Genomic DNA, 20,663 nt, shown 5'->3' with positions numbered 1-20,663 from the left:
ATAACTATCCAAAGACGTTCTTTTAATTGGTAAAATTGACAACTGTCCAAAAGTAAAGGGCCATGTTCACTCCTAACAAGTCAGATAAAGAAATCAGTGCCAGAGGAGTACCTAGAAAGTTTTGCAAGGAGATGGGAATTTAACAAATAAGCAGCACAACCAAAAATTAAACGGTGCTGCTTGTAAAGGGGTTTTTTAGATATTACAGGATTCTACTAACTTTGCCCCATAGGGCCAGATCAAGTCACCCATGAGAGATGGGCAACAGATTGACTTACTGTATTTAAAATATAACTACCTCTCACAGGAACACTCAGAGGACTGCTTAAGGCAAGTCTTCTCAACACAGGACTCTCTAGCTTGCAGTAAAACAAGCTGGTGAAATCCAAAACAACTTTCCAGCTGATACAGAGTCAGAGAACTTGGTTCCAGAGCTCTACAACTGAAATATGCTTTTGTAGGGCATTATTCTTGGATGCAGGTGAGATCTCAGTCCGAGACGGTGTCTCATGTTCCTCAGTGGTACTGCGAGAAGCTGATGATCCCATACACAAACCCCCACCCTGCTCACAGATGAAGTGGCTTATGTAAAAGGTCTATAAAATGATCCAAAGGCAGGCAGAGGGAGACTCTGCCAGATCTCTGCAGCCAAAAAGACGTTTCACCAGCCTGATCATGTTTGAACATTAATCCTTACTTAACAAGGATTATTGCTTGATAACATCACAGGCAAGCAGGAAAGTAAGGTCCCTACTCAGAAGTTTCTTATCTAAAGAAATTTTGTCTTTCAAGTATCATACTATACCCATGTTAAACAATGCAGCCAGAAGAAGCCCAGGGATTCTGGTCCTCATGGACTGAAAATGAATTAGGACACTGAATGCCTCTAATATTCTGAGTCTACGAAATCCAGAATCCCAAAATATCTGCAGGTCATAGTCGACATGCAGGTAATGGAAAAAAACTTCAGTGATAATAGCCTTAGTGCAAATTCCAGCTGGAGCTGACCTAGGAGATTTCTCAGCAAGAGAAATGTCTCTTTATTCACCTGGCTGAACAACCAGGTACTAAAAGCTTATATGAGCTACAAATCTCTGCCCATTTACCACACAGGTATATTCCATACATCCCATATCAATATTTTGCCATTTGCTACTGATGGTTGTGGAAGACTTATGTTGCAAGTGACTTTACATGCCCTGACCTTTAAGTTCAAAGACATCTTCATATTCTCTCTCCCTTGAAATCAGCATTTCTCCCTATAATTAGCTGTCTTCTGTCTACTGGCAGTGTTTAAGCTATTAAAAATACTATATTCAAAGAACGATTAATAAAGCTTGTTGGGGCCCAAGAGTTGCCATGGAGATAGCTTTGTGTACATTTTAAAGTATGCATAAATATGTATTTGGACAGTTGTTAAAAACATGTATAATCTTTCCCAAACACCACAGCTTTTTCCAAACAGCATAGTTTGATGGCATAATGCACATTTAAAGATTTTTTAATAGTCTGTTTTATTTATAGTTATTTACTCAATAGAGTACATGAAGCTTTCAAAACCTTTGTGGGCTATGTGTGAAGTAAGTAGGCATTCACCCAGTTTTTTAAAAACGTGTCATTTACACAGTGGATTGATCTGTAGAGGACATTACAATCAGACGCTGCAGTCAGAAAAAATAAAATATTACCTGGGGAGAATTACCATGATACTTCTATACCCACAGGGGACAATTCTGCTTTCAGGATGCCAGTGTAAATCCAAAGCATGTCCATTAAACCAATGCTCTTATGCTGGTTTTTCCTTCTTGTTAAGTGGCAGCATAATTCAACTCTTTCTGAAACACATGGAAAGTTACAGAGGAGGCAGAGCCCACTGTTAGTAAGAATTTCCAATAATTCAGTTGAAAATACAGTATGAACAAACATTTAGTAAAGGCTCTCAGAATGTCCTGTCCCTCTTTATTTTAGATGGCTTCTTTCATGTAAAACCTGAACTGAAATCTCCTTCCTCAAGTTTTACAATGTGCTCAATTCAAACATGGTAATACATGTTGGTAAAGAAAGAACCTGACGAGTAGCACACCACAAGTTCTTCAAGCATAAATTATTTTGAGACACGCTTCCCACTGAGTAGATCAGTCACAAAAATCTGGTTTGTATTTCAGTATTATCACTGCTCTGTTGGTAGTATCCTGGTCATCTCTTAACATCACACCTCAGTTTTTTCCCCCCGGCAGAGTCCTTTACAATTTGTTTTGAGATACAATGGTGCAAAGACTTCTCTAACTAGAAATGGTTACAACTGGTTTTGGTGTTGTTACTGTTGTTAAGCAAAGTTTCTTTAAATGCTCAAGCTACTCTTACGTCTTGTGCAGAAACTACCACAATAGTATCCCAGATACTATTTCATCACCAACAAAACTGGAAAATATTCAGAGCACTTAAGAGATTTGCAGAGACTCAAACCTAAGAGTGTGAAGTGCATCAAACAATTTACCACAGGCCTATCTATATATCACAGATATCAAATTCAACTCTGAATGCAAGAAGGGAAAAAGTGAGAGATATGAAATTCATATACTGTAATTAAATGGAAAACACATGCAAACTGTAGCAGAAAAATAATAGAAACATGAATCGTGTATATTGCATCTGTCTGTTATTATGGTAGGAGTGGCAATGATTAGTAGAAATAGGGTTGCAAAACGATTTCTTATATAATATCACTTCCTGTGCCCATAGGGTAACTGTAATAAAGACAACTCACCCTTAGGCAAGGGCAAAGGCAGAAAGCACAGTCCTTTCTGCTGGGAAAGAGAAGCACCCAGTTGTGCAGAAGCCTTGCCAGCCAAAGGAGGTGCCGACTTCTCATCCTTTGAAGGTACCAGCAACCAGTCTTGGAGCTGGCACACTTATTTGAGAGAAAGATACCACTGCCAGGGACCTACAGCCTAGATTATCCTAGCCAACAAGGATCTGCTTCAGAATCATCCTGCACAAGGGAGGAATTACAAGAATGCTCTAAAAGGCTTAAAATGCTGACTTCTGTGGACAGTGCTATGCAAATTCAATGGTGCATAAATGTGAACTTTTACATATACACTTAGACTGGGAACTTGCCATTACACACACATGAACAGTCCCACTGAGCACAGTGAGAATATTCCCATGCTCAGCACTATTCATGAGCATTGTGCTGTGCCTTTTTGCGTGTCAAATATAAAACACCTCTGTTAACATACAGACATGGGTGTCTCTCGGGGTCATAGAACATACATGACTTCAACAGGTAGCAGTCAGCCATTAACATGTAATGGTGATGGGCTGTGCTTTTCCTTTAAGAGTTTAACCCTGAGGTCTTCAAGAGGCAGAACTTAACACGTTGCCTAAGACCACAAGATAAACCAGTGGCAAGCTTGAGCTAGCAATCTGGGTGGAGGATCTCCCCCCTCCACCCAAGCCTGACTCACTGTAGCTCCCTGTAGTCGAAATACGAAGGGGCAAGATCTCTGTTGGTGGTTGATGCAAGCAATCAGTTTGGCTGCCTTTTGGAAGTGCTGAAATAGGAGATCTTAGTGGGGACACCTGAAGTTGGCAGCACTGAAGTTCCACATCAGGTCTTGTGTCCACCAGAAACTAGTGTGGGCTGTAGTAGATTTGACTGACGCTCTCTGTGCAGCTGCACTGACTCCCAAATAGTGCAAGAGAGAGGAAGCTAAACTGGCTTAAAACATCTCTGTCTCCTCCTGATTCCACGAGCTGCATCACTCAGGTATGTCACTGCAATGCCCAGCTGTTGCACATGTGTCCAGTCCCTACATATACGCTGCTATGAGCCCTGCTGCATAACTAACATAACATTAACTAACATAAAGCCTCCTGGATTTTTTATGCGCTGTGATGGGTTTGGAAAAGGTGAAGGGAAGAGGGTATTTTTCTGCAAACAGAATTTTTCAGAAGAGGTGTAGTCACCTTCTGCTATTACAAATACAAGAGCAATAACAATATATACAGGCCTGAGCAATAATGGAGATTCTGGCAGATATTTTTTTCCCTGTCATAAGCACACTGGGCCTAAGGCAAGGTTTTCCTCTATTTAATAAAGAAAATGGAAAGGTAGGGAGAAAAATAAAATTAAAAAAACCTGCCTTGCCTCTCAAATTACACAACCTGCTAAATATTTAGGGCATTCTTTCCCACAAACATTTCAAATAGATGATAAAGAAGTTTGTCTTCCTGACAGTTCACATCCTCTTGTGGGCCAGACTCATTCCTCTGGAAGCTCACTGAAGTCAATGATATAGCAGCAGGGATGACAGATGAAGCTCACGATCCACATTTTAGTGGTACCTATCTACCATTCATACAAATCACCTCAAGATTAAGATGCAAGTGAAGACGCTAAAGGTTCAGGTTGAGGAGACAACTAAGACAGCAGAAACAGTCTAAATTCTGTGGCAAATGTGTGTGTTTAATTCCACTCAGTCTCTTGGCTAGAAGGGAAGGGCTTGAACGATGTAACAGTAACTAACATTGTTTTTCAATATCTGCTTAGCATGACATGTATTCTTGCTGTTTGCTGGTTTTTTACACACACCCCCATCCCCCCCAGTTGTAATGAATTGCCATCATGTACTCTCATTGCATGGCTGGTTATCTTCACTGTAAAGAACAAAGAGACAAGTTCGTACAAGTGACTAGTAATGGGTCACCCTGCAAACTGCTCCTAGTTTCACAAATCATCAGTCCAAAATACTTAAGTTCTTTCGAAACACCAAGAAAACTTCTCTGGCCTTTTAAACTGGAAATAGCAAATCTGATTGCAATAACAGGCCTCAACCAATCTGAGTTTATTAGCAATTGAATTAGAATTCACCTCAAGTCCAAATGAAAATCAGTGAACAGTCATTAGATCGAGGAAAAATGAAAGCAAAGAAGACAAGAAACCATAGCTGTAATCATCCACCCAAAATTAACTTATCAGCTATCAAGCAAGTAACTGCTGTGTTAAAAGCTTTTACATGTTAGGCCACTTGTTCTTCATAATAACTAAAATACAATGCTTTAATAAAACAATTTCATTTATATTCTGATAGTCAAGCTGGCACTTAACTTGATTTGGGGCTGTTCTCAATTAAGAACTGTTTATGGTCTCCAAAATCCCTTCTTGGATGCTTCTGAGGTTCTGCACCAGCAAGAGGAGGGGAAAACTGGCAAATCATAATAGAAATGAGAGAACTGTGCTGGGGGAAAAAAAAGCAACCCCCCCCCTGGAATCTGGATTCTGAACTCAACCAAAGCCAAACTGCACTGAAATGTAAAAGCTTGGCCAGCTTCCTAAATTCTAGTATTATGATTTTTGTTTACAGTACTTATTTGCAGCACGTATTAATTTCACATTGGGTAAAACACTATTTTTAAGACAAATTTTCAATTTGCAAGGTTTTCACCTGTCATTTCCCAGTCTTATCTACCACACTGAATATTCCACATCCAACCCAGTGGGAGTTGGATCCCCAAGTCACACAGCTGCCCTTTGACAACCCTGCCTCCTCTGACAGCATTTTCACAGACACATTGGCACAGTGAGGATGAGCACGTTCCGTGTCACGCTGGCCTCCCATCACCCAAGTTGTGTCTGCAGCTGGAGGCTGCCTCGATGTCTAAGAACGTCGCTGAAGCAGAGCAGCGGGCAGCACACACCCTCTTATATCACCCTCCTCTGACTGCTTTGCAACAGGGAAAAGGTGAGGACATGACAAAGCAGCAGCAACTGTTCTTCCTTACTTCAAAAGACAATACCATGCCACTAATAATCCTTCACACTTAAGTAACAGCCAGCTTTATAAACAGTAATTAAAGATGCCTTCTGGGGTACATGCAAAGGAAACATTATTTTCGTTCTCCAAAAGGACCACATTTTCTTTAGTGACTTTTCATTAAAGAAGCCAACCTTGAGCACGAAAGGCTTAATTTTGAGGGGGACAAGCAGCTACAGGTCATATTGTATAACCTCCTAACAGTGTCTGCTAACATCAGCTAAAAGTTAAAATCTGGTATTTTCAGCAGAAAGCCTTCATTTCAGAAACTTTCTTCATACTGCTAATCAGTAATTTTGAAAGAGGGGCAAGATTCATACAGCAAAGCATTGTGAAATCTGTTAATCATTTTTACATATACATATGAAGAAAACCCCTTGCTTAATCCCCTGACATCTCATTGAGTAAACCTGCCAGGGATGAACTAAACCAGCATTCTCAGATTCACTATGTGGGCTGTTCATCTGCTTGTGCTTCTGCTCTTATTTTTAATCTTTGAACTGGCCGAGGTTTTTCCCACTCACCATTTACCTTCTCCAAAAATTAAGCCTTCTCTGAGCACTAGTTGGAAGTGAAACTGGTGACAGTTACAGCCCTACCCACTCAGAAAACCCTGTGCAACCTGGGTGAGCCCAGAGACGCCAAGTCACTGCTCTGTCTAATTACAAACCCGAGGCAGATTAACCTTTGATGACTAAATTAATCTTCTAAATAAAATGAATATGCATCAGCCTGCAAATTAGGATTAAATGCTTAGCAGAATCTTTATGTGATCAAGCAGGTTTTGTGGTGCAGATGTTAACCATTAACATGAAGCAATAAAATCGTTCTTTTTTCTTATAATAACACCTAACAATTCTAAAGCCACCTTTCATCTGAGAATCTCAAAGGGTTTCATAAACATAAGTAATTAACCCTCTCAGCATCCGAGACAAGAGCATAATAATATCCCCATCCAACAGCTGAAGAAACAGAGGCATAGCAACGTCCTAGATCACGTGCCTTGGACTGTGTGTAATGGGGATGTTATACGCTTTGAAGAAAAAGACCAGGTTTGCACTGGCTTCACCCCTTCTCTCACGTACACTTCTGCTAGGTCTGGCAGGGTGGCTGGTCTGTGAGGCTGAAGCACCACCACCATGCACGCATCTCCCTGTCCCAGCAATGCTCACGGTGGCTCTGTGCAGCCCTTAGGGTCGGGCATCGCCTCCGCCAGCCACCCAACCACGAGACACGTGGGTGCTGCTTCGCCTCACCCCACGTTACCTCCCACTGGAGCAGGAACGTTTGCACCAGGACATCGTTTTACTATCAAAAGCAATGGGACTTGTCTCATACTGACCAAATTAAAACAAACATTGCACTTTCTACTCTACTACTTCTGAAATAAATCATTCCAGGGGTGGGGATGAATCTTTTCTGGAGAAAAAAATGTTTCTTCTTGATTTTTCCCATGGGCATTTGGAACTACCAGTCCCTTAAAGTATCTGTTCCTCTCACATACCAGTTGCGACAATCTAGGCACAAAGAGACCCAGATGGTGGCAATCCCACTTCTTTTTGACTGCTGGTGGAGCAGTTGCCCCTGCAATGTGATTCCTATGTCTACACGAAGTAAAATGCTTGCATGGAAGGCTACCACTTCCATCCAGATCCTGACGCTGACACAGGAAGAGATGGGGCCATGGTTCTTGCAGGCTCTCCCAGAGGATCAAATAGTTTCAAGGAATCAAGGAAACCTTCTGCTGAGGTTCACTTTCCATGCTCCTTCTTCCAATGGGGTATTCATTTCCAAGTGGCTGATAATGAGGAATTTTAGACAAATGTATACATTATGACTTTTCAGCCTTACTACCCCTGATTTTAATTTCATTAGTTTCAAATATTATGCATTTATTATTATCAAACGGTAGAATTAGGTTTTAATCTGATCTGTTTGAATCAAAAATAATGTAAGAGTATTAGTGAGCTAGGGATAGGCAATGTGAGAATTCATATTCATGATAATCCAATTTGTTGACATGTTTTGTCCAATCATAGCAGCTTCTCTGAGTATGTAAGTTTTTCTTTTGATGTAAACTAATCTGACAGTGTAAAGTGTCCGTTACTGCACATGTAATTTTATTTGCTTGAAAGGGAACCAGATAAGTTTTTAAGGTCAGTTTAGTTATTTTAGAATATTGACATCACATATATAATTTTGGCATATAAGTGACTTCCACAGTACTGGAAGTTAGCCATTTAAAAGCATTTGTTGTTTTCATACAATGACTGTTAAAATCCATGGAAAAATTCCAAGGACTTCAATAAACTTTGGATTGGACACGTTATTACTATGAATGTAATTCTTGATACCTCTCATAACATCCCAGGCCATGTGAGAAACATAAGAAAAGCAATTAACATTCCTCCATCGACTTTTGTATTTACATTTTAAATTTACCATTTAAGACTTTAATTCTCCATAAAACTGCTTAAATATACACAACTTCAGTGTTATTTAAATGTTTTATGATCTCCTTGAAATGATCAGCTAATTAAAATCACTTACCTAATTTAGTACCTTAAATTTACCTCCCTTTATTTGGAAGGAATTGGATTTAATGTGCAGGTTTTGTTCCTTTTCTTTCTTAGCAAATCTTAATTTGGAAGGAAAATCATGATTATATGGTAGGGAGGAGGATGTCTTCTAGGCTGCAAACTTAAACTAGCAGTAATCATCAGCTACCATGTATGACACGACATATATAATTAAGAAATAAATTTATTATGGAAACTTGGAATTATCAATTAAAAAGCAGTCAGCGCAGTCCCACAAGGTCCGATATGATTACCTATGTTATCCGGGCTGTCACTTCTAATGCTGGTTTGAATCCCAAAGACCTCTGAGGGGTGCTCCATGTGTCAAGTTAAATAAGTGAGACAGCCTTAGTGGAAAAATGCAGATACAAGCAGGTGCAAACACAACTCTTCTAGAGGAGAATAAAGATGTCAGCTTCAACTTGAATATTATTGGCAAACTGTTCTTCCTTCTGAATGGACTGACAGGACCATTCAATTGGTGGCTGTACCACAGTCTGCTTGACGGGTTAGGGGGGCTAGAACCTTGGGGGCATTAAAGAACACTCTAGCTCATTATTTTTTTTCTTACTTATTACCTTTGCAGACTTTGGTTTTTCCTTCTTCAGAGATTCCTTAAATTTAAGGCCAGAAGAGACAGTTAAATAATCTAGTCTGACCTTGTATGTATGCCAGGCCATTAAGCTACAGTCACTGACCCATCCTCTATGAATTCTTCTCCTTTTCTCTAAGCTACCCATCATAACACTGATCTACAAATGTGTCTCAATTATGAGGCAGTAAATCAGAGTGGAAAAAAAACCCACATAGCTCCTCCCACCAACTTTTCTCTCCAAAATCCCAACTCCATCAAAATGAGTTCGAACTGCTCACTCTGAAATGGAATTAAAAACTTGGCATCCTCTCATGAATCAGATTTTTCTTGTGCTGAGTGTCTCACATCTCTATTGCTCTGGACTCTAGCTTAGACTAGAAATAAAATGAATAGAAGATATCAACTCATCGTATTTTTGACCTGATTGGGGTAGATGGATCTTAGATACTTTATATTCATCTATGGAGGCTGAGTACACCTATTTATGAATTCAGATACAAACTGAATGAAGTTAAAACATAAGTTGTTCATCCACAGGCTCAAAATCCTATTTTTTCTAGCACTATATAACTTCTTCAAACCAGTATACATCAAGAAACCTAACATAGTCTTCACAACTCCAGTACCTGCCTACGCAGTAAGAATTCTGACATTTACTAGAAACAGGAAAAAGAAAATAACAGTCCAAAGCTCATGATAGTGTTATTTAGGATACAATTTGAAGACTGCCTCTTGGCTCTGAAATAAAGACTACTGTAGGCACACGAACACTGACAGACAGTGATTGTCTCCTCTTTTAAAACTATGCTGACAGCATCAACCATTGTTCAATTTGGTCTCAGGGAGTGTCAGTAAAGAGTGAAATACTGCTCACCTTACTGCATCATGCAAAATACAGCATCGCTGTGTTTCCCTGGATTCACCCCGCGAGCGCTCCAAAACGTGCACAACAAAACCACATGAAACTCAGATGATTTCAGATCACGTTACAAAGTCAAAACACAGAACAGATTCACAGAAAGATTTGCTAAGGTTCACCAACCTCTTGAGTGAACCTGGGCCCAGTTCCAAGCAAATCTGGATTGATTAATGTTTTCTTTAAATCAACATCACCTGATGTTCTTTGCTACTGATGTGAATCTCAGCTTTTTCTTTTCTCTTTGGAATTTCGGATCAGTTTAAGTACAGAGCTGAAAATAGCACATGGAATGCACATCCATCTACACACTAACTGAAGAGCATGTGTCACTGTTGCCTGCAACACAATGAAATATTGCAAAACCAGCATCTCACCAGCCTCATCAGTATTTTGGACTAATTATTAACTTTTTGGTGAGAGTGAGGGGTAGTGCTTTTTTCAAACTGTTCATTCATTTAAGAACCTGGCAGTAAAGGAGCTCTTTCTACATTTCAAACACAGGACCAAATCGAGATATACTCAGCTATACAAGGAATGGAACACCTCTCTAATGGACCCCCTGAAATCAATGGAACTACTTATGGAGTAATATACCATTACCCTTTGTGAGTAAGAGCTACTGTAAATAAGCTTTGGAAACTATATTCCAGCTACAGTTGCACTTGGTGGTTTGTAATATTCCAGCACTTGCTAAATATAAATAAATGAAATAAAGTGGGAGATAGTGATACTCTGATTTCTGTTAGCACTGACTGTACATTTGTTCCAAGTGTCTGAGCAATCAGAACACTACATAAATACCTTGCCATGCCTGTGGGATCCCATGCTAAGTTATAATCCATCACTGAAGCAGGCAGCCGCTCTTGAAGACATGCTAAAACATTTCTGAGGTTCAGTGTAATTCATTGCTACACTCTCTGGTTGCATGTTTATTTCCTCTAGCAGGAAGAAGTAGCTACACGCGGAGCAGTTGTGCGCTGGAAATTTCACTTAAGATTTGCATCATATTAAACAATTATTGACCAGAGGGTCAGTAATTTATCAGCTGATTTATCTTCTCCTTTCTATAAGAATTCTTTGTCAATAACCTTTACGTTCAGGAACTCTACCTTGACACATAGCTTATCTGTATTTATATCTTTATTTGAAAACTGCACAAGCTTTCAGGACTGAGTCAGGTAAAACCATTCAGACAAAGAAGAAGAATCTGTCCCACCATGTCCTCACTACACACACACACAAGAATAAGCATTATGTGTGTATAAAAAACCCCTGCTTATCACATCGTTGCTTTATTTATTTTCTTCATTTCTGACTCCTGGTTTCAGACAAACAAAAAACAGAGGAAAATGTTAAAGAACTGCCAAAGTTTCTGTTGGAATAGAAAAGGAACAGGAATATTGTAAAATAGATTGTTCCCTCAATTTCTTCTGGCCAATTTGTAGTCCCAGCAGATTTGCACAAACTTTGAACAAGCACAGAGGCCTGGCAGTGCGGACACGAGCTGAACTCCTCTCGCCTTGTGAAATTCAACCACTGTGACTTCATAGGCAGCTCTGGCAAAATACAGAGAAGATCAGCCCAAAATAAAAAGAGATTTAAAACCGACTGGATTCTTAAGGAGAATTTTTGTCAGCAACCGAAAAAGTCCCCAACATTTCATCAGGGAACTTTCTAGCAGTTTAATTTTTCACTCATATGTTTGTACTGCACTGAAGTCCATCCCCTGTGTCCTGAGTTCCTGCTTTTTCCTTTTACTACCAATTTAGACATCGGTGTCTACTAATGATCTAAAAAAAGGAATCTTTAATGTTCAGGCTGTAAATATGCCACTGAGTCCCAAGAGCCTAACATATGTCAGAGGCATGAAACGATGACCATGAAAGGGAACTCTACATCTGTGTTTGCTTAGCAGAAGAACTGCAGGGCTGACCTGTGGACTGATGTGGCTGTTTAATACGGTCTCTGCAAACCGTTCAATAACATCAGAACTGCTGTTTAATCCTCTTACCAGTACCATTGACATTATTTCATGTTCTACTAATTCCGAGCCATCTGCAGAAATACTTGCCTCTCTGGCAAACCAATAGAGAGGGCCAAATTTTTTTAAAAGCTGCAGCTATAATCTTCCATTTATAATTTCAGAATAGGATTCTTTTTTTTTTTTCATGGGAACATTTTTGCATAATCTTGTAGTCTGAGTCTCACCTCACTTTTACTTTTTCAAGTCAGGAGTAAAGGTAACGCAAGGTGAGGATCAGAGCCCAAAGCTCCATGAAATTGAATTTTCTGAAACAAATATCCAAGTATATTTTGAGATGGTAACTCCAAAGGTGTTCAGATACAAAAACCTCAATTATTTGGCTTTTGGAAGAATAAAAAAAATGTAAATAAAATAGAAAAAAAAAAAAGGTGGGATTTGAGAAGCTTCAGAGGTATCTATATTTCTACTTTGCAACTTCTTAACCAGTTTTTGCAATGTTCTCCCCTTTCATTTGGATTTCCTATAGGAGTTTGTGCAATCGTATAAATGGACACAACCAGGTTTTTCACATGATTCCCAATTCAGTGTCCAAGATTACAAAACCAACTTAAAATTACTGAAAAAGAAAGAAGAAAATGTTTTGTTAATAAAACCAATCTCTCTTAATGATTTTCCTGTGCATTTCCAGAGAGTCACAAAGAGTGCTAGACCTTGAAGAGGAAGAATTCAAGGGAGAACTTCCTGGCTTTGGAACAAACTAATGTTTTTGATGCTGTACAATCATTCTTACCTTTCTTTGCAACCTCTGGAGAGTCACAATCCATCCAGGAGAATCAATTATTGAATTTAACAGTAAGAGCCTTGTGCTACCATTCCTGTCATGTCACTGTCTTCTGCTGGAGAACACAAGTGTGTCTGAAACTAAAGCAGACACACAGTGTGAATGAACTACAAAAAACCAGAGTATTTCAAAATCTGGAAGACTGGTTAACACCAATGTCCTGCTCAGAGTATTACACACCACAGAAATTGGTTGAGGAAAGAATGTTTCTATATACAATACACTCGGGCTCCCACTATCACTTAATCCCTCTTCCATCTATGCCAAATTCCAGCTGCAGTCCGTGTGCGCCTCCAACGAACCAGAGCTAATAGCAAAGTAACAGTCATATCTGTTGGCTCCTTCGCCAGCATTTCACAACAGATATCATATGATTAGGTGTTAAGTGGGACTATTTGCACTTTTGCTTATAGCACATATAATTATCTAATTCTGTATAATGCCAAAATGACTGTTTAAGTAGCAGCTGCACAAAACAGAGATACTCGTTGGACAGCACAGAAAATACAATCTTAAATAAAACCAGCACAGTAATACACACATACGCATACCCATATATGTACTTATTTATATACCTTCAGGACTTATCCAACCTGGAATGTTTTTACAAAAAGATCATGTCAGTGGTTTTTAAACAGGACTCTCTTCTTGCCTATGAATGTTTTGCCAGTGGCAGGCCCAGAGTCCTTACAATACAAACCGTGGTTTGACAGATCCTTAAAACGTAGTGGATGAAACCCTTGGAGATCGTGATCTCATTCACCAGTTGCTGGAGCAGACTGGCACTAGATGGCTCTGTCAGTGTTTCAGGTGAGGTGGCGTAGCCCATATTTATGCACTGAGTTTGCCAGTGCTTTAAAGCTCTGTCTGCAAAGAACCTTACGGGCAGCACAGTGGGAGAGATGGGTGTAAACAAACTGTATAGAGCCACCATCTGTAGAGATCCTCCTGGGAAACTGAGTAACTGTTCCTGCCATAAAAATATGGAGGAAGGTACACTTAACTTACTTATTTTTCAGAGATGTGTCTTAATTTCATGGCACAGTAACAGAACTTCCATGACCTTTGATTAAAGTATCAAGGTTAGTTAGAAATGCTCTTATCCTTTAAAATACATCCTTCTAAGCATACGGGTGAGGTGTTGGCAGTGATAGGAGTCTGCCACGGAGGTGCTCTATAGAGGTCAAAAGGAGATCACCATTTGTTTAATTTAAGTAAATCAATTTGTTAAACAAGGAGCTGCTGAGATTATACAGTTAGAGGGTGGACAGCAAAGAAAGATAATTATTTTTGTTTAAATAAATCATTTTCTTATTACTAGCGGATCAGGGTGGTGTTGTTTGGGTTCGAAAAAGGATGGCAAAAAAAGATAAGTATATCAATTTGCTGATCAGGGTTACATGGGATTTTGCTGCCGGGGCTGGAGAAGGGAAAGAAGATCATTATTTTTATTTAAATAAATCAATCTGTTGTGATCAGGGATCACATGGGGTTCTGCTGTTTGCAAGGGAAGCATAGGAAATTCTCCTCACGGATAGTTAGCTGTTGAACAACTGTTCAGGTGTTGCTCTATCAAATGGAGAAAGGACCAAAAAAAAGCTTCAAGACCACAAAGCTGGATTTCTATCTCTTTCTTTTGAACGACCCTGTCTGGCATCTTGTATTGGTCTCCAATTTGAGTTTAAACAATAGCTGTTACACTTTTAACACACTGAATTGGGATTACATATATGCATGTTTGTGTTTGTGTATGCAAATCGCGTATGTAGAGAGATAGAGAGATAGAGAGAGAGAGCGAGAGAGAGAGCAGCTAGTAGGGCATGATCCTGCAAAAACCCTTGTACTTGGAGGCAATGCCTGCTGCAACTACTGGAAAAACTGTGATTGCCTTCCCAGGACGTAGGATCAGTCCCCCAGTGGGGTATATTCACTGAAATCAATGGCCATTCTGTGCACATATACTTTAAGGGCCTGATATTTGTTGCTTCTTTTCTGAGGCGATTAATGAAGCCTGTGTGTAATTTTAAAGGCCCTTCATGAACTAACTGAAAATCTACAGCACTGAACATCAGTGAACTCATATCCAAAACTAATAGCTTCAGTATCACTGCCAAAAATTGACTAAGCGCTCTTTGTGCCTGCAAATGGGGTTCTGTAGGCAGTATCCTTCTATCTGCCTTCAAGGGATAATCTCCTCTTACAAATAAAACAATTGTTTCATTTGCTCATTGCAATGGTTGAATGAGGCTGCAGAAATGAGTCTCGCTGGGTTTGAATGTTCCCAAGTCAATCAAGTCAGGATTTGGGGAGTGGGGTTGCTTTCAATTAACATGTGTTGCTATTTGCAAAACTAGTTTAAAAAATATATTTTCACAGGTTTGGATGTGACTCATGCAAATTAATAAGCAAACCATTCCTCTCACTATACCCAATTAAAAGATGGCTTAAATGTAGTTTAAAAATAAAAAAAACCTGTATCTGTGGGATCAAGGTGTCCTATATATTACCTTGGAGTAAAAAGAAGGAATAATCTAGTTAGCTTTTTAACAAATGAAACAATGTTGAAGTAATTGCAGAAAGTAGTGGGCCCCAACCACCCCTTGGATGCTTTCAGTCAATGGCATAGTCCAGGGGATGAATTTGCGTTTGTAACAAGAATGATAAATCTAACTAAACATCTTTATTTTTACAGTACGTTAAAGAAGCATTTTTATTTAGTGCAGTTATATATCTCCACATTATTTTGAAGTATGCTTCTTTATTGCTTTTATGTCTTCAGAATTGCCTGAGGAAAGCATCCTTTTCTCCCTGTGTTTCATTGTTGTTACCCTTGTAGAGTATAACATGCACAAACTTGATTATGATTAATTGAGGGCTCTGGCAAATTATGTTTTTATTCCTTTCCATCCAAGTCTTCCATCTGCTCATGGGAAAAAAAAAAGGAAATTTTACATTTATAAGGACACTTAGGGCTTTCTGGGTAAATCATCAGAACAACTTGTTCAGCAGTAAGAGTGAAGAAAATCTGCCTTCACTCTTACATCATCAACACGTTAATGCATCACCATCCTACAAGTAAGGCTGAGAGATGGTGGTAACTGGTCAAACTGCATTTGATTCAAAATCTTGCTGCAGAGCTGGAATTTCGAACTGAATCAAACCAGTTTAGAATATTGCTCAATTAGATCCTACCACCAAAGAACCACTTAAAGCAGTTACGTACTAAGTCAGTAAATATAAACACCTGTGTCCTTCGGCATAATGCATGTAACATCAGGCATGCTATTTATAAGAGGCTCTGTTGAAGTTCTTACCCAAGGTGATGCAGCTGCATATACCAGCCCATTAAGCCTGGTGTACCACATCAGATAAGGTCCTTCCTTCGGGGTTTATGATTCAGGTATAAATGCTTGCCATCCCCTGGAAACTGGCAAATGAGGTTGAACTTGGCAGTCTGGGGTTTTCTTAATAGGATGAATGACAGAAGCAAGAAGTCATGTTTAACTTGTATGAATGCGAGGAGGAAAAGGCAGGGCTTTCTCATTTAAAGACAGCCTTGTTCTCCAGCCTTGTTAGTGCATAGCACAGAGTGGCGCCTTTGGCTGATGAGAAAGCAAAATTATTGAGGAATTTGTTCCTCTGAGACCACAGAGTTGAAATAACAAAACCTCAAACAATTTTAGCAACCAGAATGCAGATACAATTGGTCTTTAAAAGGCTGGTCTGGAGAGCTGGTGGCAGAAGGACAGGGGCTGTGAATTTATGATAAGGTCAACATCAGTGGCAATTTTTCTTGCTCAGCCAATGAAGTGAATTGAGCCATTGGCCTTGGCCCAGGCCCCTATGGATATCACGCCAAATGGCTAACACCACACCACTCTTCTTGAATCACCACTGAAGAAGACCAGTTAAATCTGCACACCTTACACTGAAGTGAACTGTGGAGCACTGGCATGATCTGTTACTGTAAATCAGTTGTGAAGGTGGTGATTCCTGCAGGAGGGATAATAATCATCACCAAAGGCAAGGGGAAGTGTGGGTCTAATTGCCTGTAAAGATGAATCTGATGACTAGCAGGGAAGTTACTGCATGTTCCTGAACACAGGTGGACAGAGTTGAGGCTGACTAAGTGTCAAAAACCAAGGAGTCCATGGTTCAACTGAACAAAACTAGATTTAGAACTAGATACAGAAGCTACGCTTCCTCTGCCAAAGTTTGCAAAAGATCCTTGTCAAAGATGTACTGACAGCCATGCTGTAAAACCTCTCAGCACCATGCTAAAGATTAAATTCTCTGGTAACCTCACAGTAGATGAAGAAACCACTTTCTGTAAGAGACATGGTTTGTGTAGAAAAAACAATTCTGTGGAAAAGGCAATATGGATAAAGAGTCCTCAACAAAGAGTGAACAAAGAACAGAGCAGCAGATGAATGCCACATGGCTGCTAATAAGAGTCACTACCTGTACTATAGGAAAAAGCAGTCACTTTTTAGCAAGGAAGGGTGTTCAATTAATCAAGTCTAAAGGGGTTTTTTATTCCCACAATTGAGAGTCCCTTGATGTTGGTCAAGTCACTTCAGCATTCTGGTATCCAGGCTCACAAAACGGAGAGGCTGCATTTACCTACCACTGCCCAGGGATCTTAGTAATAATGATTCATCGGAGTAAACTTTTCCAGCGATATGTATCGCTGTTTCCTGCTGTAGTGAGACAGCTGGGCTAGAAGTGAGGGGTGTCTGATGACTTCACCCCTCCAATAAGCAGTCCCTTACACTTCCAGGCCCAAATAGGACATCACATAGATCTGGTAAGTAAAGTCATCTAGTGAGAAAGCCACTAGAATGTCATCAGAAACCCCTGGAAATGTTGTCCCAGCTTGCTGTGGGAACTACTACAACATAAGCGTCCTGCCGCAGTCCTCCTCCCCTCCCTTTGCTCACACATCATGTACACACAAGGGCACAAGAGTTAATTCAGTCTTCCAGTCTTTGTGGAAAGCTCTGCATGAAGCCTCTTTAATTGGGCTTTGTGCGAGTGTGTGAATCTCATCCTGATACTTTCAGGGTACTCTGGGAAATATTAGAATGGCAGCATGGCAGAAATGGAAAATGCATTATCATTCATTGGCAGCAAATAATTTATTTGATATCCGCCATCCTTTTTTTTTTTTTTTTTCCTGCTGGCTGTGTTTGTGATTGTATGTGAAATTAATTTCTGAAGAGTTTAGCTAATAATTATTGGTGAGAAGATCCTGTCAATCTCTCAAGATAAACAAGAAATGGTTTCGGCTGACACAGATTGTGTGTCACATGACTATCCTATTTTTCTGATTTAATAAATATTAACCTGCCTTTTAGAAGCATTATGCAAGACTTTTTTATCTTCTGATTTGACATGGGAAATGGCCTGTACATGCCAAAACTACTTCTATTATATAAAAGGGAAAATTTTCCTTATTTCATTTCAAGAGAAGACATTTTTCAAATTAAAATTAATATGCACACAGATTATATCTTCTCTCACACAAATCTATGCAAGATGCTATTTAGGGCGTGCCTTTTTTCCTAACCACAAATTCTTCTAACATCAGATAAAAGAGATTTATTGTCATATTCCCATTTTATCTTTTAACTTTTGCCTAGTGGGAAAGCATAAAGGAGACAGGTGAGCCACCCCACCCCCCCAAAAAAAAAAAAAAACACCAAAAAAAAGTGTGCAAAATGGTCTTACACTGAGGCACTTCACAGAAACTCAGATGATCTCTTGGGAGTTGCCAACCTTGCCAAACATTTCTCTCACTGCCTTGAGCAAAATGATTTCCTTCTTTGTGCCTCAGTTTCCTAACTGTAAAGTAAAAGGGACTGGAAGGTATAATAGTTCTTTCCCTTTTCTTTCTGTCTTGTAACTATTGCAAACTCTTCGAGGCAACTCTGATTATGCGTTTAGCAGATGGGGGCTCCAAACTCAGCTGGAACCCTCAGGCATTACTATAGTATAAATAAAAATAATGATGATGGTGTGTTAAAATAGACAGAACTTGTTCTTTGTTCTCTGTAATGTGAAACAAACTGTAGCTGGACTTACATTTAACACCACCAGCTAGTTTATTTATCAGAGGATTTATCAGAAGTGGTTGGGTTTAATTTCCTCTAATTCACACTGTATGAAAAATGGCAACTGTCTGATTTTAATCTATAACCTGATGATAGGGCTTCCCAGAAATAACAAAAATACCACATTCGAGGTATCCAAACAGTTACTGTAGGAGTGCAGCACAGGCTGATTATGCCTTCTGCCTCACACCTCTGCTCCATGCGTTCTCTGTCTCGTCTCTTCCAACGATATCTGCAAAGCCCAGAATCACTGAAGCAGTACAGAAATTATTAATGGAAATAAAAAGAATCTGGGGAGCTCAAGTGCCTTCCTTGGCATCTTGATTCACAGAAAGAGTTAATTTTTTGTTCCTAGACTGGCCTTTTTATTCTTTAACCAAGTGGATATGTATTTGCTAAGCTACCTTTTCTAAGCATGAAATTAAATATAAAAGTGCATTGACAAACTCACAGATTATCGTGGGGTGAAAAATAATAATATAAAAAAAAAGATGGAATTACTTTTCAAACCAATAGGAGAAAGATTCAAAAGAGGGGACAATCAATACCGCCCTGTGATCAACAGGAAATGCTAAGAATAACTGTATATCATGTGTGGCTTCAAATTTACAACCAGGACATATAATCTCATTGTAAGAAGAGAGTCAAGTTCAAGAACTTAGCCTCTACAGTAAAGCTCTCATTTTAACTAAAGAAGCTGAGGTCGACGGCCTCTCAAATGAAACAGATAAGGCGACATAGGGTTCTTGTCAGAAACAAATGTTATGTCTCTCCCTACTGAAAAGCTTAAAGATATTATCAGCAAAAGCCTAGTTGGGCCTGAAATGGGTCCCAGAGAAGTAATATTAACCAGGCTCCTGGCAGATCATTTATTTATCTCAAGCTAAATTCAATAAAGAGAGCCATATATAAGTGAGGGAAAATAATGCAGCTGCTAGTAATTTATCATTGGATGGAAAGTCATTGTTATCCTTATCTCTCCAATGATGTTCTATTTCCAACTGGTAATGAATTATGGGGCTTGCCACATCTTTACTATGTGACAGGTCAACACTACCTCATGGGTACTGTACTGTATTTATGCAATCGATAGAGAGTTTGTTGAGAAAATATTGGCAACCATTTTGTGGGAGTGACCTAGAACTGTATGGCCTTATGATCTGTGGTGGTGGTCAGTGGATAGAACAGCATTTCTATACTCCTTTAAAACAAAGATCTCTCTGAATGCTTTAAAAGTATTTTTCACTTTGCTCTTCATAAAACCAAGCATGTGAAGTGAACCACTGGATTGTTAATTATAAAGCATTCTGCTCATTTAAGCTGGCTCAGCCACCAAAGGGATCTTTTCTGTTCCTTTGTTGCACTTATTAGAGGGGATTTATTAAATCAAACTTCAGTACAGACTTATCCAAAATTATTTGTGCCTGTGGTGTTTGGGGCATAGCAGAGGCACGAAGAGCAGAGGTTTGGCCAGGCTGCTGCTGAGATGTAAGGACAGGCTAACAAGCAGCACTGGGTGCCCCACAGAGCTCCCAAATTCCACGCAGAGTTTTAAGGTGGAAGCCATGCAACTCAACACTGTGTTTACTTTCCTCAAGTCAGCTGTGAGGGACTCTCCCAGCATGACCCCTGCAAAAGAAGCAGTGAAAAACAGTGGTATCTGATGGATGGCTTCAGGAGGAACAGCCCTGCTATAGGGACACTTGGCAAGGGTAAGGATTCTGGAGTAGTCCCCTTCTCTGGTGCTGCCCTCCCACCCCCGAACCAATTATGTCCATGTTTTCTCTCTTCTCTACTTCTCCCCATTGGGTTT

At 39.6% G+C, this 20,663-nt stretch overlaps 1 long non-coding RNA gene across 1 annotated transcript in view; it reads right to left on the bottom strand.

Moving 5' to 3' along the window:
* Positions 1–1,801: 1,801 nt before the first annotated feature.
* Positions 1,802–20,663, bottom strand: part of LOC113484486 — a 33,074-nt gene continuing 14,212 nt past the window's right edge. The window contains exons 2-3 of the long non-coding RNA XR_003399238.1: positions 12,687–12,817; positions 1,802–1,835 (exon numbers count right to left, since the gene is read on the bottom strand). This is a non-coding gene — a long non-coding RNA (uncharacterized LOC113484486). The remainder of the gene's footprint in view (positions 1,836–12,686; positions 12,818–20,663) is intronic.

Source organism: Athene cunicularia (genome assembly GCF_003259725.1).
Source record: "Athene cunicularia isolate RWA chromosome 11 unlocalized genomic scaffold, athCun1 chr11_part1, whole genome shotgun sequence".
Classification (NCBI taxonomy): Eukaryota; Metazoa; Chordata; class Aves; order Strigiformes; family Strigidae; genus Athene; species Athene cunicularia.
The sequence above is the reverse complement of the archived record's forward strand: the minus strand, read 5'-3'. Positions and strand labels throughout refer to the sequence as shown.